Genomic DNA, 27,869 nt, shown 5'->3' with positions numbered 1-27,869 from the left:
AATACTCATCTTGCAGAGATGCCCATGGCTTCCTTATCACTCAAGACTCAGCTCACATGTCACCTCCTACAAGGAGCCTTCCCTGACCACCTTAAGGTTGGTAGCGCCCCCTGCACTCCCTATCCCATCACTCTGTTTTACTTTATAATACTTACCACTCCCTGCAGTTGTAATGTGTCTGTTCACTTGCTCACAGTCTGCCTCCCCCAGGAGAACAGGGACTTGGTCCTGAACCCGACTGGACCCAGGGCCTACAACAGAGTCTGGGAAATAGCAGGACTCAGTATTCCTAGGAAATGGCTTTGAGTATTGTTAAACTCAATAAATATAAATACATTTGAATAAATGAAGCTACATTGTTGGGTGTAGGCAGGGGTGAGGAGAGGGCAGAGCAGGGAGAGGGATTGGATTGTAACCAATCCATGTGCAGGAGGCATGAGTAAGCTAGAGAGCACATAGGAGATCAAAGAGGTGGGAAAGAGCGAGAAACAGAAGTGTCCTGAGGAGCCAGGGCACAAGATATATCAGAAGAAGGAGGAAAAGGAAGAGAACATTCAACATGCAGAGATGTTAAGGAGAATGGAATATAAAAGAGCAAAGTATTTGCTGGGGGCTGGGCTCCCCTGGACTGTGAGCACACACTGAGGGTGAGAGGGAAGGTGTGATGGAGGCAGACAGATACTGCTATCCACCAGCCCCTGGGAATCTGATTGGGAAACAGGGCTGAAAACTAAGGCAGTAGTTTCAGGGGGAAGAATGTAAGAGAAAGTAGCTCCGAGACAGGAGAGAATGAGGCAGGAAACGGCAGAGATGGGAGATGCTTAAGAAAAAGACACAATAGCTCTAGCCGGCTTGGCTCAGTGGATAGAGAGTCAGCCTGTGGACTGAAGGGCCCCAGGTTCGATTCCGGCCAAGGGCACATGCCTGGGTTTCGGGCTCGATCCCTGGGGGAGGGGACATACAGGAGGCAGCCGCATACAGGAGGCAGCCGCATGCAGGAGGCAGCCGATCAATGATTCTCTCTCATCGTTGATGTTTCTATCTCTCTCTCCTCCCTTCCTCTCTAAAATCAATAAAGAAATATATTAGGGGGGGGGGGGAGAAAATGAGACAATGATCACAAGGAGAGGTCACCTGTCCGGAGAGGGAGGCAGACAGACTGAGCAAATCCATGAAACTGACGGCCAGAATTCACATGATGATTTTTGCATGACTGGTGGAAATTGGTCCATTATCTGTGAAGAGAAATATAAAAACACATAAAACAGATTCTAACCAAGCTTTCACCGTGTGGAAAGAAATGCTTCATCTGCTTTAAATCCACTTAGAGGCAACATGGAGTGTCCAAAACAAAATGAGAAAATAACTAGCAAAAGATGAAAATACTCAAAATAAAAAAGAGAGAGAGGGAGAAATAGTGGGACCTTCACCGCGTTGGCTAGCTCCCTGGAACAGCAGTCGGCCCTGGAAAATGGGACGGTGCCCTGTCTCTTTCCTGCCTCATGAGGTTTTCACATACATTCGATATAAAAAGAATATGCTGTGAGGCAGGGGAGCGTGTTCTAAATGAATGCAAGCTGGTGTGGTCAGGCCTGAGAGCAATTTCATTATCCCAGATGTAATGAGACAGCTCTGTGCAACCCACTGAGGGGTGACTAATGCGTCTGCAGCAACCTCAAGAAAGCACCTGTTTGGAGGAGGTGTTGGACCAGCAGGAGACTTAATGACTGTAGCCCAGCGATTTTCCACCATGTGCCTCAGGCATTGCTAAAACGTGCAGTACCTGACTATTTAGTCAGGGGCACTGACCTCGTTTCCCTTAGATTGTCAAATAAAAAATGACAACACCAACACTATGATAGCCGTCCAGTGTGAATGAATCAAAATTATATCTTTTTTTGCCTGGCTGGCGTAGCTCAGTTGTTGAGCGTCCTCCTATGAACCAGGAGGTCGGTGTCCCCGGGTCAAGGCACATGCCCGGGTTGCAGGCTCCATACCCAGTGGGGGGGGTGGGGGGCATGCAAGAGGCAGCCAATCAATGCTTCTCTCTCATCATTGATGTTTCTATCTCTCTCTCCCTCTCCCTTCCTCTTTCTGAAATCAATAAAAATATATTTTTTAACAAATATATATATTTTTTTGGCAGATCGGCAAAAAAATACATTTTTGGTGTGCAGCAGAATTTTAGTAGTTTATGTGCCATGCTGCTGCTCAGGGCAGGAATTGACACTGCCCTGGCAGGGGCCTCTCAGGTCATTCTAAGGACAGAGCTGTAGGGGGAGCTCTGTGGGAGGACCCAGCCCTGCCTGAGGGGGAGCCAGCTCCATGGTCTGCATTCTCAGATACACCAAAACAGGAATGGCAAGCTTTTCAAAACAGGAATAAGATCTTTTTAAAAGTCGCACAAAAGAGAAAAAGAAATGCCCCAAACTCCAGGCCCTGAGGGATTTGAGTTCTCAGGGTCCTAGCTCTCTGGGGAGGATTCAGTTCCTGGGGCCCCGCCTCCTTTGCAGGGTCTGAGCGGGGACACTTAATGGAGCTGGGGTGCCAGGGCGATGGGTCCTGACTCTTGATGGCGCTCCCGTCCCAGTCTTTCTCTCCTGTTTCATATCTTCCTCTGCATCCTCCTTCTTCTTTCCTCCTGCAGATAGGCATTCTTTTCACTTCTACTAGTCCTCTGGCCTCAGCAGGTATTATCTTGTAAGATTACAGAACACATAGATGTTTTTCATCTGCACGCGCACACACACGCAAATCCCTGCTCTCTACTAACTCAGTTTTGTAAAAGAAATATCAATCATAAGTCAACAGTGATAAGATGGCTTAGCATATTCCAATAGGCGTGCCAGATGCAGGAGCCACTGAGGTTGTCTTGATAATTAAGCACTGGTCACAGGGAGTAGGGTCCTCCGGGATGAATAGGAGCACCCTTCCTTGTGGAAAGCCTGCTTTCCACCCTGTAATTCTAACATCATCCTCTTCCGCTCCCCTGGAGCCAGCACAGATAAGGGCACCTCCGAGGTTTGCTTGTATCTACAGACTAGAGCCAGGTTACCAGGCACCCTGTGGAGTGCAGGGAGGGCGCCCTGGAGTCTCTGCACATTAGGCCCAGAAAGCCCCATGGAGGAAAATGCTTCATCTGGCTCCAGAGTGGCCTTTCCATGTTCATCGGGAGCTGTTTGAGAAAGCTTTGGGGGGAGGGCTGCCCACAAGCATCTGTCTAAGTCTTTTGCAGACTCCCAGAATGCTGACGAATTTATTAATTTGGGTCTTTCATGTAGGCCATTATCATTTGACTCATTTAAAGGGAAATGCCTGCATGCCTTTGATCAGAGAATTCCTATTATCTGGGAAATTGGTGTTCTAGTAAGTTGGGGTAGGGGATGTTTGAGACTTGAATGCCTATTCATTTCACTTTGAAGTTTTAAATTAGACTCTGGCTTTAGAAATGGCTAAGATACACTTTCTTTCTGTCTCTCCTTGCCACCCCCCTCACTGGGCTTGTTTCATGAATCATTTCACCAGGAGGATTAGTGTTTGAAAGTTTCCCATTTCAATGACACAGCCACTGTGTGGGTCCATTCCTAGAAGAGAGACTGTACTTCCTTACAACGTGGAACACAGGGAGGCTCTCCGCTGATGACAGGGACACAGGGAATAGGTCTGAGACACGGCTGACCATTTAAAACCCTGTCCAAGCTTACTGAATGGAAAAGAGTTCTCTGATTCTACCTTAAGATACTGGCTCATTGTTGCATGGTGATAAAGCAAATCACAGGAACGTGTATCTTCACATTAAATTTTTGTCTTATTGCTATAAAAGCAACTTGAAAAACACGTTCAAGTGTCACAGACTTACACGTTCTTGATAATAAATAAAAAACCTTTGCAAGTTAAATGGTCATTCTCAATGCTAGCAATTCTCATATTAGAGACAAGTGTCTCACTAATAATTTCTGCTATGAATTCTTGCTGAATTCTTGTTGGCACATGCCACTTTAAACACATTTCTATATTAAATGTTCAAACCAACTCTTTAGAGAACTATTATTATGCCCATTTTACAGATGAGTAACTAGAGAGAAATAGAGAGATTGGGTAACTTCCCTGAAGCCATGCAAGCAAAACAGTAGAAGAATTTCAGCTCTCAGGTGCTACATTTGCTATTTCCACATTAGCTAGGGAAGAAAAGAGATGCAGAAAATATGGCTAGCCAGGCTGGATAAATGAACTGAAATCCTAGCTTTAAAGACAATCCTAGCTTCACAGACAAGGTAGGGCTCCAGTCACTAGGACAAAACCCAAGCAACACAGACCCAAACAGGATCCACAGAGAGAAACCCATTAAAGGCTCATGATGAGGGGATGATTCAGAAAGGAAGGAGGTGGGGCAACAGAAAGGACAGAGAATTGCTCTGTCATTGCTTGTGTCTGGCACTTGCCTTTGTCTTTATCAAAATTCTGAGCAGGTGGAAACTTAAGGAAGGAAGGCCAACAATGCTTTAGCTGCCCCTTCAAGAAAACAGTAGAGCCCTAGCCAGTTTGGCCCAGTGGACAGAGCGTCCGCCCACGGACTGAAGGGTCATGAGTTTGATTCTGGTCAAGGGCACGCACCTCGGTTGCAGGCTTGATCACATCGATGTTTCTCTCTCTGTGTCTCTTTTCCTCCCCTCCACTCTCTCTAAAAATTAATGGAAAAATATCCTCAGGTGAGGATTAACAAAAAAAGAAAATATTTAAGGAGAGGGCTAAAGGGTTTTAAATCACAAGGCAAAAAAAAAAAAAAATCTGCTTCTAGGCCTGGGATCCCAACAGAAGTCGGTGCGTAGCTGGCTTCAGACCGGGATGCAGCTCCCTATGATCAGAGGGCTCCCTCTCCCCTCCTCCTCCCCCTTCTCTGTTGAATGAGCTGAAGCCTTTCCCAGTCAGCTAGGTGCTGTTTCATTCATTCAGCCAGTTCGAGGGGCCTCTTTGTCCTAGAGTTTAGCCAGTCCCTCCCAAGTATTGGAAATCAGGATCCCTCCTGAGTTCCCCAAATCCAACTCCACCTGTCCTCCTCCTCTTGGACTTCTCTGCTCCCCTGAACATCCGCCACAGGAAGAAGGAGGGGACCTTCATGCTAGAATGCCCGGCACCTGCAGACAGTGAAGGGGAGCTTTAACGTTACTATATAGTACCGCTTTCTGCTGAGTCTTTGTAACTATGGCATGCACCTCTCATGCTTCTCTCCTTCATTTCCCAAATCTTCCTGGCTAACTCAGAACCCCCCAGCAAAGCTGAGTACTCAGAATCTCCCTCCTCTGCTCCATCACTGACCCTTGTCATCAGTAGCGTCCATACATGGATGTCACCTTTTCATCCCCCTAAGCAGAAATTCTCCAGCACTAAGAACGAAATATCAGCTCTTTGTTGTAATTCTTGCATTCATTTGCCACATGCTATCAACAAACATTTACTGAATCCAGGATATGCCAGGCATTATTTTAGGTGCTTGGGATACAAAGATGGTTATAATACTAGCCCTAATCTCAAGAAGCATATCATTTCATAGAAACGTTTTGAACAGAAATCCAAATTTTAATAAATTACATCTAGTTTAGCATTTTATAATCCTATATAATAAAAGGCTAATATGCAAATTGACTGAAATGTGCAACAACCGATCGCTATGACACGCACTGACCATCAGGGGGCAGACACTCAATGCAGGAGCTGCCCCCTGGTGGTCAGTGCACTCCCACAGGGGGAGCACTGCTCAGCCAGAAGCCCTGAGCCGGACTCACAGCTGGCAAGCGCAGCAGTAGTGGCAGGATCCTCTCTTGCCTCCACAGCCGTGCTAAGGATGTCTAATTGCCGGCTTAGGCCCATGTGAAGCGGGCCTATGCCGTCAGTTGGACATCCCCCAAGGGCTCCCGGACTGTGAGAGGGTACAGGTTGGGCTGAGGGACACCCCCCACCCTCCTGAGTGCATGAATTTCGTGTACCAGACCTCTAGTTAATTATAATTTTTTTAAAAACAAAGTCATCAGCTGGCCAGCATAGCTCAGTGGACAAGCATTGATCTATGAACTAGGAGGTCATGGTTGGATTCCCAGTCAGGGTATGTGTCCAGATTGTATGCTCGATCCCCGTAGGGGATGTGCAAGAGGCAGCCAATGGATGATTCTCTCTCATCATTGATGTTTCTATCTCTCTCTTTCCCTCTCCCCTCCTCTTTCTAAAATCAACAAAAATACATGTTTAATACACAAGACATGCTGATTTTGTGAGAGGAAAAGAATGAAAGAACTGGTAGAAGCATGCACTGTCTCTTACAGCTTCTGCCTCCATGTGTGTATGTTATACTCACCTTATTTCATTGTCCAAAGCAGGTCACAGCATCAAGGTCAAAATCAGTTGGGTATATACTCTTCCCACAGACAAAGGGTCAGGAAGGAAAGCAAATATTTACTGAATTCCAAGGCCTTCAGTAAGCCTATTTTACTGGCTGGATGAGGCTGTATCTATATTTTTGTCTATATCTGTCTCAAAGGATATAATGATCCAAGCATGCTGGGAGAATTATAAATGTCAAGAAAACATGATACTTGAGGATGTATGCTAATCTGACACCAGGCTTCTAGCACTCTTCCGCCTTGCACTTAAGAGGCCTGGAAAGGAACTAAAGTGATTTTGTCAGCCTTCTCTCAAATTTCTGTGACATTTGGGAGCAGGTGGCAGCAAGAAGATGTTCTGATGAGGGAAACAGTCATCCTTTAGCCAGTATTTCAGTGTTGTGCATTGCCATTCTGATGCATTTAAAGTTTTTGTTTTCATAGATTCATTTATTTAACAAATGAGATAACGGGAAGATAGATTTTGAATCTGATTACTGCAACCATCTGTGGTTCAATTTTTCTTTTCTTTTGTTTGTTTGTTTTTAAAATATCCCCAAACTGAAGTTAATCTACCAAGGATATTACAAACATTCAGCCCCACCTGTGAAGTCTATCTTGCCAGTTTCTCTGCCTTCACTGCACCCACCTGGCCCCAGGCGCCCTCCGGGCACCTGGATGCTGTCCTCCTTCCCCCTGACAGATCTCCCTCCTGCACAGGCTCTGCCGCCCTCTGTTCTTAGCACTGCAGCCAGAGTGAGCCTGTGAAATCGGAAGTCAGATCATGTGCCTCCTCCGTTCCAAACCCTGAAATGGCTCCATTTCATTCAAAGCAAAAGCCAACTCCATCCAATCACTTATAGGGCCCTACCTGACCTGGGCCCTGACACCCCCATCTCCTTCTCCCTCCACCCCCACTCACTCTGCTCAGCCTCACTGGTCTCCTTTCCTGGAACCAAATACGCTCCCATGTATCTTTGCTCCAGGTGTTCCTCTTCTTTTTGCCTGAGTAATCTTCCTCCAACATCTGTTTGGTTAATCCCCTCTCTACTCACGTCTCACCTTCCCAAGGAGGCACAGGCTGGTCACTGTGCTCATGACATCTGCCCGCTACTGCAGGCCCTCCTCACCTGCTCTGCTTGTTCTCTCTTCAATAGCTTTATCACCATTTAACCTTCTTAATAGTGTGCTGGTTAGATTTACCGTTTAATATCTGTCTTCGCTCTTCCGTAAGTTTGATGGAACTAGCTTGGTGTCTTTGTCTATTTTGCTCACTGAGGTGTCCCAGATGCCAACAATCATGATGGGCACAGAGTAGATGCTCAGTTTCTTGAACAATGAAGTAAATCCCTACCTTCATTCCTTGAAATAAAAAGGTGTAAAGAAACTTTTTAGATTGCTAAATTATTTCATTTATCATTTCACCTGCTTTTCAAACAAAAACTGTAAAAAATTAATTTGCACTTTATTCTAATATAAGCCTTCATTCATCATGCTTGAGGAAGCAGCGGTTTTCAAAAGTGGTATCAATTTCCTCTGCAGGGGGTGGGGGAGGAATCAGCATTTTTCAACATCATCATATAACACTTGAGTGATCCATGTGAAAAGCTAGGCATTACTCTCCTCATTTTATAGTTCACTAGAGGCCCAGTGCACAAAATTCGTGCACTGGGAGGGTGTCCCTCAGCCCAACCTGAACCCTCCCCTGCCAGCCTGGTTGCCCCCAACTGCCCTTCCCTGCCGGCCTGGTCACCCCAACTGCCCCTCCCCACTGGCCATCTTGTGAAGGCCATCTTGTGACATGTGGGGGCAGCCATCTTGTGATGACATGGGAGTGGCCATCTTTGTGGTGGCCATCTTGTGATGATATGGGCTGCCATCTGTGACAACGTGGGGGCGGCCATCTTGTGATGATGTGGGGGCAGCCTTCTTGTAATGACATGGGGGTGGCCATCTTGTGATGACGTGAGGGTGCGAGGGCCACCTAGGCTTTTATTAGTATAGATGCCATTGGAGCTCAAGTGGGTAGCTGTATTGTCCCTCAGAATTCAATCCATATCTTAACCCTAATCTTTTTAGCTACACTTTTGCTACTGGGTTACTCAAATGCAACTTGAATGCCAAATGGACAGAGACCACCCTAATGCTTTGAGTTTATTACAGAAATGATGCTGTCATTACATCATTTGGGAAATGTATGCATTTTATCAGGAGGGAAGAAATAACTGAAATTTGAGGATGCTACCTAAATCAGAGCTACTGTTCGATAAACCTTACCAGTGTCTACCCCAATAGCTCCTTTTTAAAAAATGACCTAACTTACACTGATGTCAAAAGCCATACCAATCCCTCTGCTCCACCTGCAAAGTTCCAGAATGCTCAGTGATTCTACTAGTGTCCGTGCCCCTGTTGGCAGCATTTGTCAGAGTCTATATTTTATAAATATACAACCCACCCTTGATTAGTTTATGAACAATGAACCAAAAAGGATCTGGTTTTACTAAGTCTTACAATGATTTTCTCATAACAGTTGACTCTGAAACAAAACAGGGGTTGCATTTCATCTACCTGTGGACTGTGTAACCCTCAACAAGTCACTTAAAGTTCCCAAGTCTGTTTACTCATCAGTACAATGGGCATAATAACAGAACTTATTATATAGAGTCCTTGGGAGGATTAAGTGAGATAATGCAAGTATGCCTTCTATTGGCTCTTCCAACAATCACTCTCAGGTAAATGAAGAGTCTACATGAGAGATGATGCTCCTGCTTGTTAAGAGAGCATGTTAACAAACCATCTATACTAATAAAAGGGTAATATGCTAATTAGACTGGACGTCTTCAGGACATCCATCTGGACGTCCTTCTGGACAAAGCCACGGTGGCAGGGGGCCGAGGCAGAGGTGGTTAGGGGCGACCAGGCTGGCAGGCAGAGGTGGTTAGGAGCCAGCAGTCCCAGATTGCAAGAGGGATGTCTGACTGCTGCCATCCAGCTGTCAGACATCCCCTGAGAGGTCCCAGATTGGAGAGGGTGTGAGCCAGGCTGAGGGACCCCCCCCCCACGCACGAATTTTGTGCACCGGGCCTCTAGTACTAAATATATGATGAAGCACTCCTTATAAACCCTCAACCTATCCCAATAAAGGACTTGAAAACTGAGCTCCTCTTGTGTAGCTAAACCTAATGACACGAGCAGGCATGAAGTTTCACTTAGTATAACTTCCTTGTCAAAAATCGGTAGACTTTGCCAAAGAAGTGCATTAGAGAAAAGTGTCCTTTTGGGAAAAACTGAAAAGTCTGGGACAGTGTCCAGCTCATTTATAATGTAATGCATTGAATGCAGGCTTCACCTTATGCAAATAACATGCTACAACTGCACAACCTCTATTTGGATAGTGGCTCTTCAATCTAGGATAGAACTGTACCTGGGCCTGTCTGAGGGAAGTGGTGAAATGGTGAAATGGTGAAACACACACTCATGTGGATTTATAATTAAGTGGCGGGGAGGGGTTTGGACTAGTTGCAAAATCTTTAAGTGTGGGATCCAGTTTGGTTGAAATAATATTGAAATGCTTCATTTCCTTTGACTTGCTCCAGCTAATGATCAAGCATAGCCGAAGCAATGGCAGCTACTGTTTCAGACACACTTGTAGATAGTTTTCCTTCCCATGAAGACAGGACAGTATGAGTAACCGAAGTCCATCCTTCCGCTTGTTCAGAGAGGTGTGCAGACCTGTGAGACACTGTCATTATCTCCATCCTAAAGGAGTGCACAGTGGGAAACAGGGCAGGAAACATGGAAACTGCCACCTCTACCGAGTAGGACAAGTTCTGCAGGAGCTACGCATGATGCCGGTTGAAGAAAATAAGTTTCCTTAGAAGGCTGTTCACAAATCGGGTCGGGGGTTCGAGAAAGAAGCAGGCCTACCTGAACCTGGCTTTGAAATAATGCTGGGATTTCTAAGGCAAAGAAGGAAGATAGAGACTTCCAGAGACAGAAGAGGAAGAGAAAAAGTAGAATCTTGTCAGTATAGGAATAGCTCACTTTACTGCACTTCACTTTATTATACTTCACAGCAAAAAGTTACAACGCACATTGTGACACTCGCTTTACTGGGGTGGTCTGGAACCAAACCCACAATATCTCTGAGGTGTGTCTATATAAAGACTGTGCAGGCAACACTCTTGGGCCAGTAATGTGGCTGAAAACCATATCAGAAAGGAAGGAAAACCCCATTTAGTTCAGTCCTACTATGTGCTGCACCTTGCTAGGTACTTTAAAAGGATTCCCTAACTCCTCCTGTAAGCCCATGCACAGATGAGGCAACTGGGACTCTAAGAGGTCAAAAAGGTCACATAGCCAGTCCAGTGCAAAGCTGAGGCCAAGCTCAGCTGTGATTCGGGGCCCGTGCCCTTTGCATCAGATACACAGATGCTGTGTAGGCTGGGAAACGGAAACCCAGAAATAGAGTCAAGGGGAGCAAGACTCTGCTATTAACTTTCAGTTGAGTTGTGTTTGTCAATAGTAGAAAATTGCTGGTTTAAGGGTCTTCCACTTTCCCTCTCTCCCCACAGGAATTGCTACCTGGATAATAACAACAGAATGTCCTAAAAGTTAGTAATCAGCAAGATAAATCATAACCTAATGGGCCAGGTATATGCAAGATGGTCCTGAGATCTCTTCATTGTTATATATACCGTTATCCTTGAACAAATTAGGGTTTAGAGAAACTGAACTGAAAATGCACGGATAATTGTTGACTCAAAACAAAAAACAAAAAACTTAAATACTGGTACCCAACTGTTGACTAGAAGCCTTTCTGATAACATGAACAGTGAGTTAACACATATTTTCTACGTTATATGTATTATATTCTGTTGTTCATGACATACCTAACTTATTCTTAATTTTTCCATATTTCTATGCAGTTTGTGAGTTTTTCAAAATTGTCACAAATCTCAAAAACTATTCCACTATATTCATTGAAAAAAATCTGTGTCTGAGGGGACACACACAATTCAAATCTGTGTTTTTCAAGGGTCAACTGTATGTGATTTTTAAAACCTGTGTTTTGTGACTCCCTTATCCCTCTGCTGTGTAACCTGCTGTCCTCTGGGCCTCTGTAGCTTGTGAGGTAATAACACCAATAGCTTCTTTAAAATTATTATCATTTTTTATTGTTGACACTATTACGGATGTCCCCCAGTAATACCAATAGCTTTCAACCAACCTGTCAGCCCCTCTTTTCCAGCCCTCAGACTGACCAAAGGCAAATAAGCCATTTGCTTTCTTCTTTTATTTTCTTCCACCAGTACTGCAAATACTACTTCGCCCTCAAAGACAGGCAGCTCACTTGAGGTGAAAACTATTTTCTAAGTCAGGAGTCACATGGGCCTCCAGAATCAGCAAAGCAGCCCTGTTAGTAGAAGATTCAAGTTTACCTGGGCCAGATGAGCCCTCTGCGGAGCAGGGATGAGGGAAGAAAGGCTCCCTCGGCTGACCATAACGTTGGGCTGTCAATTAGCTCACATTAATGGCAATTTGCAGGGGACTACCTCTTCGACTAGGACCTGTGGGATTTTTATTGCAGCCCCTTCACTTTCACTTTTTAAGCTTTATCGCCATCTTGTGGCTACTTCCTACATTGCATGTGAATGATTCAGCACAGGTAACCTGCCTCAAAATCACTCATTTACTTCATAAGTACTTTTTGAGCCTCTAATACCTCACGCACTTGCCCAGAAAAAAACAAACTGATAGAAGTAAAGAATAACAAAACCTAGGAGTACTATTATAATTATTATTTAATACCCTTTAAACCCAGTAGTCAGGCTTGCACTGCCCTGGGTTTAAAGAGGCATTGAACTTCTGCAGCCTCTAGCTGACTTCTCAGCCCAGCCACACTGTCACCCTATGAGAACTAGACATGTCCTGTTATATAATAAGTCAGTTAATAATATCGCATTAGAGTTGTGGGACATCTGAAAAGCAGAATGTAGTCTCTAGCTTATATACATAAAATTACAGAAATAATAAATGTCCAGCATAGGAAAAAATCTAAAAGGTGAAAGAAAATTAAAATTGTCTTTGATCTCATCACACAGAGATAACTATCTCAATTAACATTTTCATGTGTATCTCATATTTTATGCATATATGTTACAAAAGTAAACCATAATGTACATGCTGTATTTAAATTTTTAAACGGAAACCTTTAAAAACATTAAGGTCTCTTTCTTGTTGGCTGCTGTATTTTTTAGAGTCTTGAATAACATTTGGCACACACAGCGTTCTCTAAAAGTAGCTGTGAAATAAGTTAATGTGAATAAACAATTTGCATAATTGCTTTTAGTACCTTATAATATTGCACTTTGGGGTTATCCCATATTTATTTAATTTACTCTTATCTGATACTGTAATTTTTTTCTATTTTTACTAGAGGCCCAGAGCACGAAATTCATGCACTTGGGAGGGGTCCCTCATCCCAGCCTGCACCCTCTCACAGTCCGGGAGCCCTTGGGGGATGTCCAACTGATGGCTTAGGCCCACTCCCTAAGCCGTCAGTCGGACATCCTTAGCGCTGCCACAGAGCCAGGAGAGGCTCCCACCACTGCCACTGCACTCCCCAGCAATGAGCCCGGCTTCTGGCTGAGCAGTGCTCCCACTGTGGGAGCGCACTGAACACCAGGGGCAGCTCCTACATTGAGCGTCTGCCCCCTGGTAGTCAGTGCGCATCATAGCGACCAGTAGTTCCCCTGTTCTGTCGATTTGCATATTAGCCTTTTATTATATAGGATTATTAACAAAACTGTAGTAAGCAAAGTTTTGGGGGTTTGACTAGAGAATGACATAGTAAAGGGCCCCTCAGTCAACCTTGTAATAATGAGACCAGCAGCACCAATGTGGTACCTGCTTTCTAAATAAAACAAGAGTTCTGATGCAGAAAGGTGCTATGTCCCTGCAAATCTTACCCATCAAAGTGAGACCAGAGTGGCATCATCTTCCTCGGAACTTTTATCTGCGATCCTTGATTCTATCTGCAAACTAGAATTACCTTGGGAAATTTAAGAACTTGGGATGCCTGGATCCCAGCCCCCAGAAGATTCTTAATGGGTCTCAGGTGGGTCTTACCCATGTGTAGTTTCTGGAACTCCCAGGGAATCCCATGTGCAGCCAGGATAGAGAAACTCTACATGGAGTCACCCACCGATTTCGTGTCAGGGAGACCTCAGGAGAGGGGAGACAGCCTAGTGAAGAAGCCCTCCTCAAGTGTGTGACCCAACATGCACACACAACATCATGGGCATTGTGGCCTCACAGACACAAAGCAGCAAGCTCTGCATCCTCCTGCTATTTGGAACACCTTGGAGCCATTTCAGGGAACTCATAACAGAAGCGATGCAAGTAGAGCAAGTACTTACTTGTCAATACCACAATGACTTCATATACGTCAGTGATACCCTGTGTATAAAGACAGATGCATCTCTCTATTGTAATGTAGTAAATCCATTAGCAGGTGTCATCCTTGTAACTCAACTTAACTATTACAATAGGCTTCCATTGTTAGGTAGGAGGATATGAACTTGGGAACTATATACATACTGTACATTGCCATTGGTTTAGCACCATCTGGTAGACTTATGAGGGAGTTTCTTCCCTCAAATTCTTTAGAAATGTAGACCACATATCGCTTTGACAATTCCCTTACCTGATTAGTTTGCTCTCACATGTACCAGACTTCTGAACTGAGCATGCCCAGATCACTCACCCCTCACCCCAAGGCACAGCTAAGTGCTTCACACAGAACCAAAATGCCAGACAGTCCCATGGGACGAAAACGAGATAAAGGCACTGGATGTAGTCCCCGTTCCCCGGGAGATTCTAGTTAAAAATAAAAGTAAACAATGAAAAAATATTCTTCAGCGCCAAAAACAGTTCTAACCACATTTCTTCAGGGAATAAAGCACCTCAGTTTTAAAACTCCACTGAACTGACAGTTTATGTTTTTCTTCCCACCCACGTGGTTTGATCTGCGTAGCTCTTCCTCCTTTCATCATCACTCCTGTATTTTTTGGAGGGGTGGGAGGGTCTCTCTGAGAATCGGAAATGTCCATTTTGTATCTCTCTCCAATGGGCTCAGGGTGGAATTCGAAGTAGTCAGAAGTTCTATGATGTCTCCTTGATGACGTTAAAGTCCCTGCAGGCTGCCTGAGCCGTTTGCTGGCACAGTGACTTCCACCTGGAACCCGCCACATGGGTCAGCGGCAGGTGTGGGAAAGGGGATTCAAACACAAGTTCTCAAATTGACATCAGCAACATTCTTCTCAGAGGAGCCCTTTCTAAAATAGCACCTAATTGAACTGAGTAATAAATGAGCCTCATCGCCAGCCTTGGTTTCTCCGTCCTTTTGTTCTGGAGTGGACATGGAAACTATTTCACAACCTTCCCTTTTACTGCCTTTGACTGGAATATTTCTGTTAGCATTAAACATGCCCAATCCCTTCCATGCCAAAAATAAGCCCCCCTCCATCCCACATCCTCTTATTATTGCCATAGGCTATAACCTAACTTCTCCTACTCCAACACACTCACACACACACACACACACACACACACACACACACACACACACACACACACACCTGATTTATAGCGTCTACCTTCACTTATGTCTTCAATCCGACCTATTATGTCCTCCTCCCCAAATGTAATGCGCACCTTGTAGTCTGTCCCTTACTTGATTTTTTGGCACCATTCAGCTCCGTGGACCACTTTTTCCTTGAAACACCATTTTCCTGACATCAGGCTACCTAAATTTTCTTAGAAAATTTTCCCTACTTTGTTGGCCATTCCTGAGGTCTTTTTTGCCTCTATTCCTCCTTCTGCTCCCCTGAATCTTGTGTCACACTGTCCTGGCCTCTCCTTTACTCTTCTCTCTGTAGTTTCTCTGCCTCTAGGATCCGTCCACTCCCACATCTCCAAACACCAGCTGTGAGCTGATGCCTCAGAGAACTCCCCTTCCACCCAATCACTCTCCTGGCCCTAAAACCGTGTGTCCAACAGACCTCACAATCTCAGCATGTCCCTATGCTGCTTGTCCCCGTGAGTGGCAATCCCAACAGCCCATTTGCCAAACCGGAAACCTGATAACTGAACCTCCACATCCTGTCACCCCCTAAATATCTCAGACACATCATCTCTTTCCATCTCAGCTACTGTCTTAGTCCATTCAGACCTCTATAACAGGACCAAGACTGGGTGGCTCACAGAACAGCAATTTCTGTCTCACGGTGTTGGAGGCTGCTGGCAGATCCCACGTCTGATGAGAGCCTGCTCCGGGTCACAGATGGCCGTCTTTTCCGTATAGCCTCATGGTGAAGAGAATGAGGGAGCTCTCAGGTCTCTTTTACACTACAGGGCACCAACCCCACTCATGGGGCTCCACCCTCGTGACCTGATCACCTCCCAAAGGCCCCACCTCCAAACATCATCACATTGGGAATTAGGTGTCAACATACAGGGTAGGACAAGTGTAGGCTTACAGTTGTGAGTACTCGAAACACAGAGTTCATCCTGGCATTATTACTTATTAATTATTGCATTGTGCTCCACACCAACAACTGTAGACCTACTTTTGCCCGCCCCTGTATGAGTGGAGGGGTGAGGACGCTGCTTTAATCTAGGCAGCCGGCATCACCTCACACGGGGTCACTGCAGCCGCCTGGCCACAAACAGCTTCCTTTCATCTGACCCAGACTCCACACTGCAGCTAGGACGCCCTCTCTCCACTGCAGTCCACCCTGGTTATCAGGACCTTCCCATGGCCTTTAGAGCACAAACCCCTTGGCATACGCTCTGCAAGGTTCCCTCTGACCTCCCACCTACTCATCCCTCCAGCCTCCTATGTCCACCAGCTCCACTGCACTGCACTCCAGCCCAGGACTCGGGCACTAGCCCTACTGTGTCCACCTCAAGCTGCTCACATACGCTGTTCCCTTGGCCTGAAATACGACCTCCAGTAGAGCTCCTCTGTCTCACTCCACTGCTTCGCTGAGTTATAACTACATATCCTACACAGCCTCCCCAGGGAAACCTCCCACAACCCCCCCAAAGCTGGGATAGGGGCCCCTGTGTCCCCCCAGAGAAGGTGAGTATACTTCTATCCCATTATCTTGGACTGAAGTGGCCTCTATGTCTGTGTCTTCTCCCTTTAAATAAACTGCAGACACGATAAGGTAGAGTGAATTTTACTTATCATTCATCCACAAAGTCTGTCACCTGCCCGATATGCAGTAAGTGATCAGTGAATCCCAATTAAACGCAGCATGATTTTACTTTCCTGATACAGGGATGTTATGAAGAATTGTGGTGGAAGTGATCATTTTAAAGACATTAAAGTAATAAAAGCACACCCAGAAGGAAGAGAACAACCTGATACCCTGGTTAATGTAATTTTAGTCAGGTCTGTATGTTACCAACTGTTACCAGATCCCAATTAATATGGTTCGTTTAACTTGTCCAAGTGAAGGAAATTACAATTACAGGTGTGTCTCTATGTGTATACTTGCAAGTGCTCATAAAATGCTAACACTAAAGTAATTAGGCAGCCAGGTGAAAGAGATAAGCTAACATTTCCTAGTGATCAGCGTGTGTTTGCCTGCGCCCTCTGCTGGATTGACTGAGAATAGCTCCAGTGTGAAAAGACTCCTTCAGGAATGATTGTTTGGAATCAACCCAACAGTGAGGTTCTAGGTTCAGATCAACTCAGACTTTGTAGAGGAGAATGAGTGGTTAAAAGCCCAGAGGAAGTTGTGTGACATCACCATTGGACAGAAAACTGCTGTTCTGCAGCCTTGTGCAAGCTCATTGGTGGGAGGCCCACACTCCCTTGTCTGCAGGCTGCCCTATGTCCCTCCAGCTGAGGGGTGTGGCTTTCTGGTGGCAGCACAGGGCCCTCACCTCTGGGCATACAGCCCTCCCTTCTTCCACCACCAGTGGCCTCTGCCCTGGCAGCCAGAAAGCCAAGTCTCTGACCATTGGACCCTCTTTAAGGCCTGGTTGTCAGATTTTGCAGATATTCTGCAAATATGTCCTTTTATCTGGCACCCTATCTCTGGCACACCCAGTTATACCACCTTCTGGCTTCCTGATGCCACCTTGCTTCACTTTTCAGCCCACTTCACTTTTCCTCTTAAACGTCACTCATTTCTAAAATTGCTCAAACTTTTAAAACATGTCTTTCTTCTTTATTTTTTACCTGTCTTAATCTTTCATCGTTCTTGTTTTTAGTTTTATTTTTTATTGTTTTTGACTATTTCCTTTCATCTCATTATCTTTTCTAAGCTATAAACTTACGCAGTGACTTATTATTTAACCTCACTTTCACTCCTCCTCATCTTTTCTCTAGGAGGCTTTTAAGCTTTAAATTTCTTGGTCTCTTAAATCACTTGCCCTTTTATATTGTCTTCTCTTATTTTAATACTAGAGGCCTGGTGCACAAAATTCGTGCATGGTGAGGGGGGGCGTCCCTCAGCCCAACCTGCACCCTCTCCAATTTGGGAGCCCTCAGGGGATGTCCTACTAACGGCTTAGGCCTGCTCCCCATGGTTCTCTGCTCTCTGTGGACCTGCCTGCTCCACGCCGCCACAGGCCCTGCTATCTGCTCTCTGTGGGGGCCTGCTTGCCCCTTGCCGCTGGGAGCACTAAAAGACTAGGGGACTCTGGTGGAGCTGAGGGGACTGGGTGCCACCATCTTTGTGGTGGAGTGATGGTCAATTTGCATATTCCCTCTTTATTAGATAGGATTTTATCAACTTTTTCTATCCTGCCCAGTTTCAATGTTTGAATCCGTATGTGAATTATTTTTACCTGATTTTTACTTTATCTACTTTTCACTAATCACTCCTAACTCTTGTGTATATGTTTTATTTTAATTCAACATTTTATTTGATATTTAAACCTCCTTTGCTTTATTTTTTTTTACATTGTTCAGAGAAGTATTATCTACTCTTTTTATTTTTAAATTGTTATTTCTTTCTATTACTTTACAAAAGCAACTCAAGAAGCATGCTGATAAAGGTGACCAGGGGGAAGATGACATAGGTGCTTGACCTTCCCTTGGGCAGAGGGCAAGGTCAGCAGGAGCCACAGCAGGTGCTGCCCTTCACATAGTGTCTCTGTGAGCAAAAAAATGAAGGACACTGAGTCAGGAAGGGAGGCAAAGAAGGGGATCTTGGAGGCACTGACTCTCAGTTGGGCCACTGGCTAATGAAGATTCTGTTTTCTACTTATAACAGTAATTCGGCAACAGTATCTATGCATGCATACCCAAAACATTATTGCAGATAATTCCAGTATAGACAGCTGCTCCTTGACCTTCATAGGAAGTGAAGAAAGTTGAGTAGACCTGAGGACAAGAGAATCCCCATATATGCTCCCCCAAAGATAATAAAATAAAACAAAAACAAAAAGGACCTAATGCAAAGGAAGAAAGGGAGGGACGGAGGGAAGGAAAAAGTGAAAATGCAGTTACAGGAAGTTTTATATCAACTTTCTCATTGTTCAGCCTAAGAGAGACAAGAGCAGGCACCTTAGATAGACCCAAGTCCCTGAGAATTAAATCCTGTGTCTGTGCTTGAACTCTGCTTTCCAGAGGCGGGTGGGAGGCATTCAGCCCCCAGGGGAGATTTGACCGGGTCTGCCCACTTGTTGGGTCGTCACCATCTATGAGGAGGATGGGGTGCTACTGGCATTAGTAGGTAGAAGCCAGGGATGCTGCTTAACACCCTGCAATCTACACAACAAAATTTACCCAGCCCCGAAGGTCAACAAGCTGAGGTTGAGAAAACTTGCTATAATGACAGTTCTTCTAACAACGTTGCTCTCACCTTACAGGACTTTCATTCACTCTCAGTTGATGATCTCTTCCCCCAAACCCCCTCTGGTGAGACAGTACCAGCCCATCAACCAACCGTGGCCAGAGGTCCCAGTCGCCCTCTTATTTCCCTAGGAATTATTTCTCCACACCTTTCCCCGGATGAGGATTCTCTTCCCGGTGGTCGTTTCCTCCTCCTGAGCCACAGCCCCATGCCCTGACCAGAGCCGAGTAAGGCCACACTGTCCATCTCAACAAGTCACTAACCAGCAGCCCGGCCCAGTGAACACTGAGCTCGCTGAGGACAGGGCTCAGCTGTTCCAGACCCAGTAGGTTCCTGTGACTCCTTTCCTCCCCAGCCCTGCATATCCCCGGGCTCCTGCCTGTTCAGCTTGCAGGTTTGAGGATGAGGGGCTACGGAGGAAGGCGAGCAGACATCCACAGAGGCAGGACAGAGTGCAGGGGTGAAGGAAACCCCCATGCCACCCCCAACTCTTGATTATGTTCCTTAACCGCTCTGTGCCTCAGTTTCCTCATATGTAAAGTGGGGATATCTTAAAGGGCTGTTGTGAGAATCAAGTGAGTTAGGACAAGGAAAACTAAGTGCCAGGCACAACAACTGCGTGGTGAAGGAAGGGGAGACATGAATCTGGGCAGTGAATCAATAGCCAGGAAGTGCATGTTCTTGTTGCTAATGCTACCCTTAAACAACCTTGTTACAAATGTGTTAGCCAGATGGTCAGCGAGACCAAAGGTTACCTCTCCGAGGGTAAGTGAAAGCCAAACCAGTCTCAGCTCCTTACAAGAGCAGCGGGACTGGGCTGTCCTGGCCCAGGCTGCTATTGGAGGATGCACACACCAAGCGCAAGGCTCCAAGCTTCCCGGCTGCTTTCTTCTCAGCTCCTTCTCCTTGGCCCCAGGGGAGTCCGTGCCTTCCCGCCTATAATTCAGTACATAAGTATGATGTAGCACAAATGAAGTGGGATCTTAATTATTTTATTAAAGGTAAGAAATATGGCTATACCCTTGAGATGATACGAACACAAAATAGTTTTAAAATTATTGGCCATCTTTATGTCTTTCCACCAGCTGAGTTATAAAGTCTGTGAAAAGCTTGAGGTTAAGAGAATTTCAGCCTATTAACAATCCTAGACAGTTCTAAGTAGGTCAAGAATTCAGTTGTAATATCTATGGATTTGTGGTCCCATCTTAGTTCCTGATTATGCCACATGTTTCACATGTTTTATAATTTTAACATCTTATTAACTGCCTTAAAAACTTTAAAAATAAAATCCTGTGTTTTTTTTTAACCTTCAGAAATATTTTTTTAATGGAATGTCCGCTTATTACTTTAACAGGATACATCCATCCATTTTTAGATGCAGGGGATAATCCAGCTATTATTTCATATTCCAAGCACACAATACAGCATCTGGAACAGAGAACACTTTTTAGATATATTTATAAATGAATAAAATATACAGGTGAATTAACACATGAACTATAAAAGCCACAGGTTTTATTTTGTTGGTTTTAGTTGTGTTTGGTTTTTTAAACTAGTCTCTTTTATAGAAACTACTCTAACAATAGTTTCCCTGGAATGAGAGTCACATTAAACCTTTTGAACTTCATTCTCCTGACACATCTCTCACCTGGGGAAGGATAAATGGCTCATCACCCAGAGGGTGAGCCAATTACATACCTCCAGGTCACTGTCCATATCTCAGTCCCATCTCATCTGCCAGCCTAATATAGAATGAAAGGAATGGCCTGGCTTCTGAGACCATTGTATCCCAATCCATGCTTCTTAGTCCCTCCAGCCTTCATGTCCTTATGTAAAGGGGACAATTGTGATTTTGTTGCGATGATGTATGTGAAGTGCCTGGCATACAGAGAGCATTTCATACATATGTTATTTGTTAGGCCACGAACCCAACCACTTCCATAAACAGAGCAGGAGGTCATAGGAAACCAGACCTAATGATAGGGAGGAATCCACTAGTTAATTCAGTGTTTGTCAACCTTGGGTAACTGTCAACATCATCTGCTAACCTTTCAAAAAATCCTGATGCATGGTACTCACCCCAGGGAGCCTGATTTAAATGGGGACATGATATCCGTATGTTTCTAAGTTCCCTCTGTCACTGATCATATATGAGACAGATAGAAGAGTGAAAATGTCAGTTGTGTTGTGGGTATAAAATTAATTCCCAGATAGTTGGCCTGTTAACAGGTGTGCGAAGCCACCCATTGTCTTCACTATCAGAGAAGTGTAAATAAGGAGCCGGGAACGCTGTTGAACCTTGAGCCCTGGCAATGGCCAGAGCTATGCATCAATTGTTTAGTCCAGACAATGGGGGCTCAAACAATTTCCTGTCCAAATACTCTCAGAGTAAATCTTCCTAATATTTACTGACCTTTAAGATAGTCTGTCTGTTACCACAATTGCCTCTCTGACTAAGGGCTACATGTGTATCCAAAATTGAAAAAAAGGTTAACAAGACCTGGGCACAGGTAGAAGTCCTTCTCCTTGCATTGGGCTTCCCGCCTGGCCCCCAATATTTCCAAATTATTATTTCTTGTCTCTTCTCTGACATTTGTGCATGGCCCTTCTCCAGACCCTGAACCCAGAACCACGCAGGACGTGGCTCACACAAACAGGTCTGGTTTTAACCTTTCATTCAGAATTATTAAAAGATTGCCCTAGTTGGTTTGGCTCAGTGGATAGAGCATCGGCCTATGGACTGAAGGGTCCCAGGTTCGACTCCAGCCAAGGGCACATGCCTGTGTTGCCGGCTCGATCCCCAGTAGGGGGCATGCAGGAGGCAGCCATCAGTGATTCCCTCTCATCATTGATGTTTCTATCTCTCTTTCCCTCTTCCTTCCTCTCTGAAATCAATAAAAATATTTTTTTAAAAAAGATATATTACTTCTTGCCTGGTTGATTGGATTATAGTCCTCATGTGCCAAGGTTGTGGTTATATCCCCAGTCAGGGCACATGCAAGTGAGTGGGTGGAGCAATGATGCGCTCTCTCTCTCTCTCTCAAAAAAATAAATAAATAAATAAATAAATAAATAAATAAATAAATATCCTTATGTTCAATGACCTTCCACCATAGACTATTAACTTTAGGGAGAGAAGTCAAAGCACTGCAAAACTGATACTTGACTTAGAATATGCATAAACTCTGTGTTTCCATGTTCTCATTTCCTATATTCATAGAGCTAGACTATTCAGGGGTCAACTTTTTCCCCTTTCAAAAGCCCCATGTTTAAAGATGTTTTCTGGTCTTTAAATTATAAGTGCTGTTGATAATAAACTAAAGGACTTTCTTTCCTCAGATAATTTGTACGTAATAGCTTTTAGAGCTCAAAAGCACAGTGCAAAGCAGGGTATGTAACTAGTCAGTATTCTTCCCTTTGAAATCCAAACTCAACTTTTAAAAAGGGAGAATTTATTGGTTCAGGGGATAGTAATAACACAGGGCATCCCAAAAATCTATACACACTTTAACAGCTGATAGTTCAGTTTTGAAAATTAAATGCATTTTTATAAGTACTGCCTTTATAATTGTTCAAAGTGTGTGTATACATTGGGGCGGGAACACCCTGTAGTTCAGGCAGGGATAAATGCAGACCCTCGACTGATGTCATTAAGACTCTCCCTGGGTCTCTTCACCTCTCAGTTGTGTTACCTTCATTCCCTGGTAGGTTTTCTCTCCACAGAGAGCATGCTGGGCCCTGACAAGTCAAGACCCCAAGATGAATACAGTTCATGGTCTCCGAAAGGGAAACTCTCTCTCAGTGAACGTTCCAAGTCCCCAAAAGAACTTTGCTTGGCCCTTTGGGTCAGGTGTCCAATCTGGACCAATCACTGTGTCTAGAGAAATGAGGTTTTCTGATTGACACCTGGCTCCATCACTGTGGTGAGACAGCATCCTTGATGGACATCCCCACCAGAACCATAAATAGGAGAAACAAGCAGTTCCCATGAGAAAGGAATTGGGGACAGACAAATTAAGAGATGGCTAATATTGGTTGCCATGTTATTACAGAATTTCTCTTTTTTCTCCTTCCAAATTTATTATTTCTACCAAGTAGAAAATGAAGGCCTAACAGAAAAATCAACTACATTATATAGTCACCATTTCTTCCCTTTTGAAAATTCTACCATAGGCTTTGTCTAAAAGTCACAAAATATTCTTAAGTTTTAAAGTATAAGTATATATCTAGTGACATATGATCTCGCTCATCTAGGGGAAATGATGAACAACATAGACTGAGGAACAAGAACAGAACCAGAAACAAGGAGGCATCGATCGGACTATCGGGCCTCAGAGGGAGGATAGGGGAGGTTGGGAGGAGGGGGGAGAGATCAACCAAAGGACTTGTGTGCATGCATATGAGCCTATCCAATGGTTAAGTTCAACAGGGGGTTGGGGCATCCATGGGGAGGGGTGTGGATGGGAATGGGGGGATGAGGACAAATATGTGACACCTTAATCAATAAAGAAATTTAAAAAAATAAAAAAATAAAAAGAAGTGGATCAAGAAAGAATTATGATTTTATAAAATAAATATGAATAAACAAAAATATTATCTTGAGTTTGTTATTTCTCCAGAGAAGCAGATGGGGATTGGGAAAGAAGTTAAGGTTGAAAATTATAAGCAATTTTATTTGGGGGCTCTTCACTGTAGAAAGCGTCTATGAAAAGTTCTTAGTGTCTGGTATTTCTATGTAATCATTGCAGTTTGAAAGGAATTGGAGCTTGGCACTGGATAGAATCTGACAGGCTAGAACTACTTTGGGAAGGTCACTTTGGTCTAAGGTTAGTCCTCAGTTTTAAAGATCCAGAAATGTAATGTTTTCCCCCAATATATTCAAGCATTATGAGTATCTACAAGTCTGCCTAATACCAAATTCACAAAAGAAACCAGAGTATCTTCTTGAAACCTCATTTCCCCTATATTTCCATAGTGACCAAGCCCTCCTAATTCTGTCTTCTTAATACCTTCCCCATTTTCATTCTCTCTCTTTTATCCCTTTGCCTCTCATAAACAAACCATCGTAATTTCTAACCTAGAATACACTTCTACACTTCTGATCTCCAGACTCAATCCCTCCTCCTCGTTTAATCAATTCTTCATGTTGAAGTCAATATTCACATTCAAATGTAAATTTGAAATAAACATCCTAGCCTGGAACACTGGGAAAGAGTAAGTAGGTCCTCAATTAATATTTGAAATGGTATCATTTGAAATGGTAGTTCAAAGAGAGGAAATGGTCAGTGATATTCCTCCCCCAGAGGAAATTTCTAGGAGATGCCAAATGTTAATCTCAAGGTTGCTCAGAGAACATGAAATACTAGCAAGATTTATGACTAGGATAATCCTAATGGTTAGTGGTATCCAGCTGTGCCAGTCTGATGCAGCCACCCCCTCTTTGGATCCTTGGGCAACTGGTTAGAGGGTCCTCGTCTCAGGACTTTAATAAAGAAAATTCACAATTTCTCTTATTCTTAATCCCATTTCTAAGTTTCCTGCTTAACATATCCCTTCTGATGGTTTATTCTTTCTTTAAAAACTGATGGAACCAATAGGCTCTAGGTGGACACTATTCTTCCAGCGTTAAGCTTAAGAGATCGTTTTTAAGGATAATAAATGATAGATTAGAATTCAGGGGTGGGGAACCTTTTTCTGCCAAGGGCCATTTGGATATTTATAACATCATTCAAGAGCCATACAAAATTATCAACTTAAAAATTAGCCTGCTATATTTGGTCAGACATTTAATTCACTCACCTCTAATGCCTTGGCAGGACCAGACCAAAGGATTTCTCCAGCCTTATATGGTCCGAGGTCTGGATGTTCCTCACCTCTGGATTAGATAGATTGTAGATAGATAGATAGATAGATAGATAGATAGATAGATAGATAGATAGTCTTAAAAATATATGTACCTGTTTTCATCTTCATATATGGATCTCAATCAGTTTAACTGGCTGACCCAATGAGACATCTATGTTATATTGCCTAAAAAAGTATCTGGACTCTGCTAAGCAATGCATAAATATGTATTGATGATATGATGAAGGAGGAAGTATGAATAACTACAATCTATTACATGAGAAAATATATTTACTAATAACACATAGAACCATACAGAAATTAGGCACGAAGGGGGAAAAAAGCCTAATATTTCAAATATCTACCAAATCAGAGCTGTCCTAACCCATCTTGCTAGTGGCTCCCAAAGATAAGCCTTGACTACTGCTACTTCCATAGAAGTTTCTGTTGAATAATTTCCCTAACACTAGGTGGGCATCTGTGGCTGGCTAGACTGTGGTCTTACTGACAGTGCCAACATATGGCACAGAGGGGCCATGTGGTCCTAGGTGTCAACAGGTGTAAAGTGAATATGAAACACCACTACCTGACTGGGTGCCCATTTGGTGACTTGGAAGATTCAGTATCTTGAGAGGTGTTTGCTGACATGCTGGTAGTATATTTCCAGACTGACTAAAAGAGTGGGGAAATATTATTACTATTCTGTTCAATCATGCAAAAAAATGTCATTCAGAAAGCCATTTTATCTGTCCTGAGCCTAATTTGAAGGACTTTGCCTAATTTACAGCCAAAATGCATTTTCAGGGACAACACATTTCCAATAGCCGTAATCATCTTTAAGAGGATACTTTAAAACTAATGTAAGGCAAATTTCCTCTGGGGCTTTATTTAGATAACAGAAAATTGTACTCATGAGATTGCATAATACAAAGGAGCCTGATTTGGGGCTGTGCAAGGTTTGGCAGCTGCAATAAAACCGGAGAGGAAAAATGACCATTTAACTTTGTGCTACCATAATGTTCCGGCATCTCAGATTCACCATAATCATTTTATCCAGCCCCTACTACTGGAGAAAAAAAAAAAACAGCATAAAATCTTAATAGTGATGGAATTGTAATGGAATTGTTTAAAACTTTGCAATATGAATTCTTATTATTTCTCAAAAGGTACAGCTAATTCTTAGCAAAAGCCAAAAAGGCTCAATTAAACAATTTGAATGAAATCAAACCATTAATTTAAAATATAAACTGTGATAACAATCCCGATGCCACTGTAAGATTAAGTTAGCAAAGTGGAAACTTTCTTTTCAGTCCCAACAAGAATCATTAGAACACCCCCCACACACACACACACTAAGCACGAAACATCATTTGCAAAAATCAGAATCTCAGATGTGAAGACCTTTCTAGAGCTACATCAGATATTCAGTAATTATCCTGGTGAAACAGTGTTGACATCTTTAACATTCAATATCAGTATCAGGAGTCTGAGGAGAATGACATAGGCAAATCTGGGTCCTGACAACTTCATTTATAGGTTTATTTTCTCTGAGAGCTAGGGTAATAAAACATCAATGCCATATTTTAATTAGTATATCACCAAACAGAAAGACAACCAGAGATACTTGAATAATTCCTAAAAATTTTCCAGCTGAGCCTAAGTACTTCAGTTATCACATATTCACTTCCAATCACAAGAGGCAGCTGGTTCACTATTTGAGCAGCTGACATTTTCTAAAGGCTTCCTTCTTTATATTGACCACTATGTCTCACTGTGTCCATGCATCGACCACACTTCACACCCGGGCCCAGGTAGGATGAGCCCAAATCCTTTACCATGTGCCAACACTTCACATCCTCCAAGACAGATGTCAAGTCCCCTTCCATCTTCTCTTTTTTGGAGGAAACGTTTTCTTTTTCAACAATAGATCAACAAACATATAGAGATTGGTTATTTCAGATCAGGGTAAGTTCTAGCATTAAATAGGGGGTCAAGATTGGTGTTTGTCTTTAACAGTTCAGTTTAAACAGAGACAATGCATAACCAGAATGCATTAGAAAATGTGATAGGTGCAGTTATATAGATTAAAAACAAGATGTTGTGTGGTATGTGATGGAGGAGGTAATTCTGCTTGGAGGAGTCAAGAAAGGCCTATTATTGAGCTGAGTCTTGACGGGCAGATAAGAACTGGGCAGGTGAGTAGGAGATGGGGAATGGCAGGGAACAGAGGCTGGCTGCCTCTGCACAAAGAGGGGGCACAGGAAAATGCAAATGTGGCAGGAGGTGGGGTGGGGGTAAAAATAGTGTGTTCATGTGACTGCAGGTCAGCCAGGCACTGGACATCTGGGCGGGAGGAGGGGCTGGTACCTGACATGTAGGAAGCAGCCTCTTCCAGGTCCTTATCGGTTTGCTTGGCAACATGAAAACCACTTATCCTACAAGTCCTCAGGAGGCCCTGAATGAGCTTCAGGAGAGAAATGACACTGTCAGTTGCATTTGGGTAAAATGTGTCAGATGGTTGTGTAGAGAGGACGAGGAGAAAGGCAAAATTGTTGGCATGTTACAATGCGTGGGCAATGGCGATGGAGAGGCAAGTCAGGGGCCCAATTTGTAATGTAAGTAAAGTCCTCAGGACCCAGTATCTGACTGGAGGTCAGTGAAACGAATGGTCAGGAAGACTTTTCTCCTTAAAGATTTCAACTTTTTCAATCTTTACATATCATACTATTTCCCATAGCCTCACTATTTTGATTACTTTTGTGATATTGATAGC

At 43.7% G+C, this 27,869-nt stretch overlaps 1 protein-coding gene across 1 annotated transcript in view; it reads left to right on the top strand.

The window, feature by feature from the left end:
• PHACTR1 (phosphatase and actin regulator 1) overlaps positions 1-27,869 on the top strand; it is a 508,392-nt gene that overhangs the window by 159,556 nt on the left and 320,967 nt on the right. The gene's annotated exons all lie outside the window — the stretch shown is intronic.

Source organism: Eptesicus fuscus, chromosome 9 (genome assembly GCF_027574615.1).
Source record: "Eptesicus fuscus isolate TK198812 chromosome 9, DD_ASM_mEF_20220401, whole genome shotgun sequence".
In the NCBI taxonomy this organism is placed as follows: Eukaryota; Metazoa; Chordata; class Mammalia; order Chiroptera; family Vespertilionidae; genus Eptesicus; species Eptesicus fuscus.
This window is presented reverse-complemented; position numbering and strand designations above follow the sequence as displayed.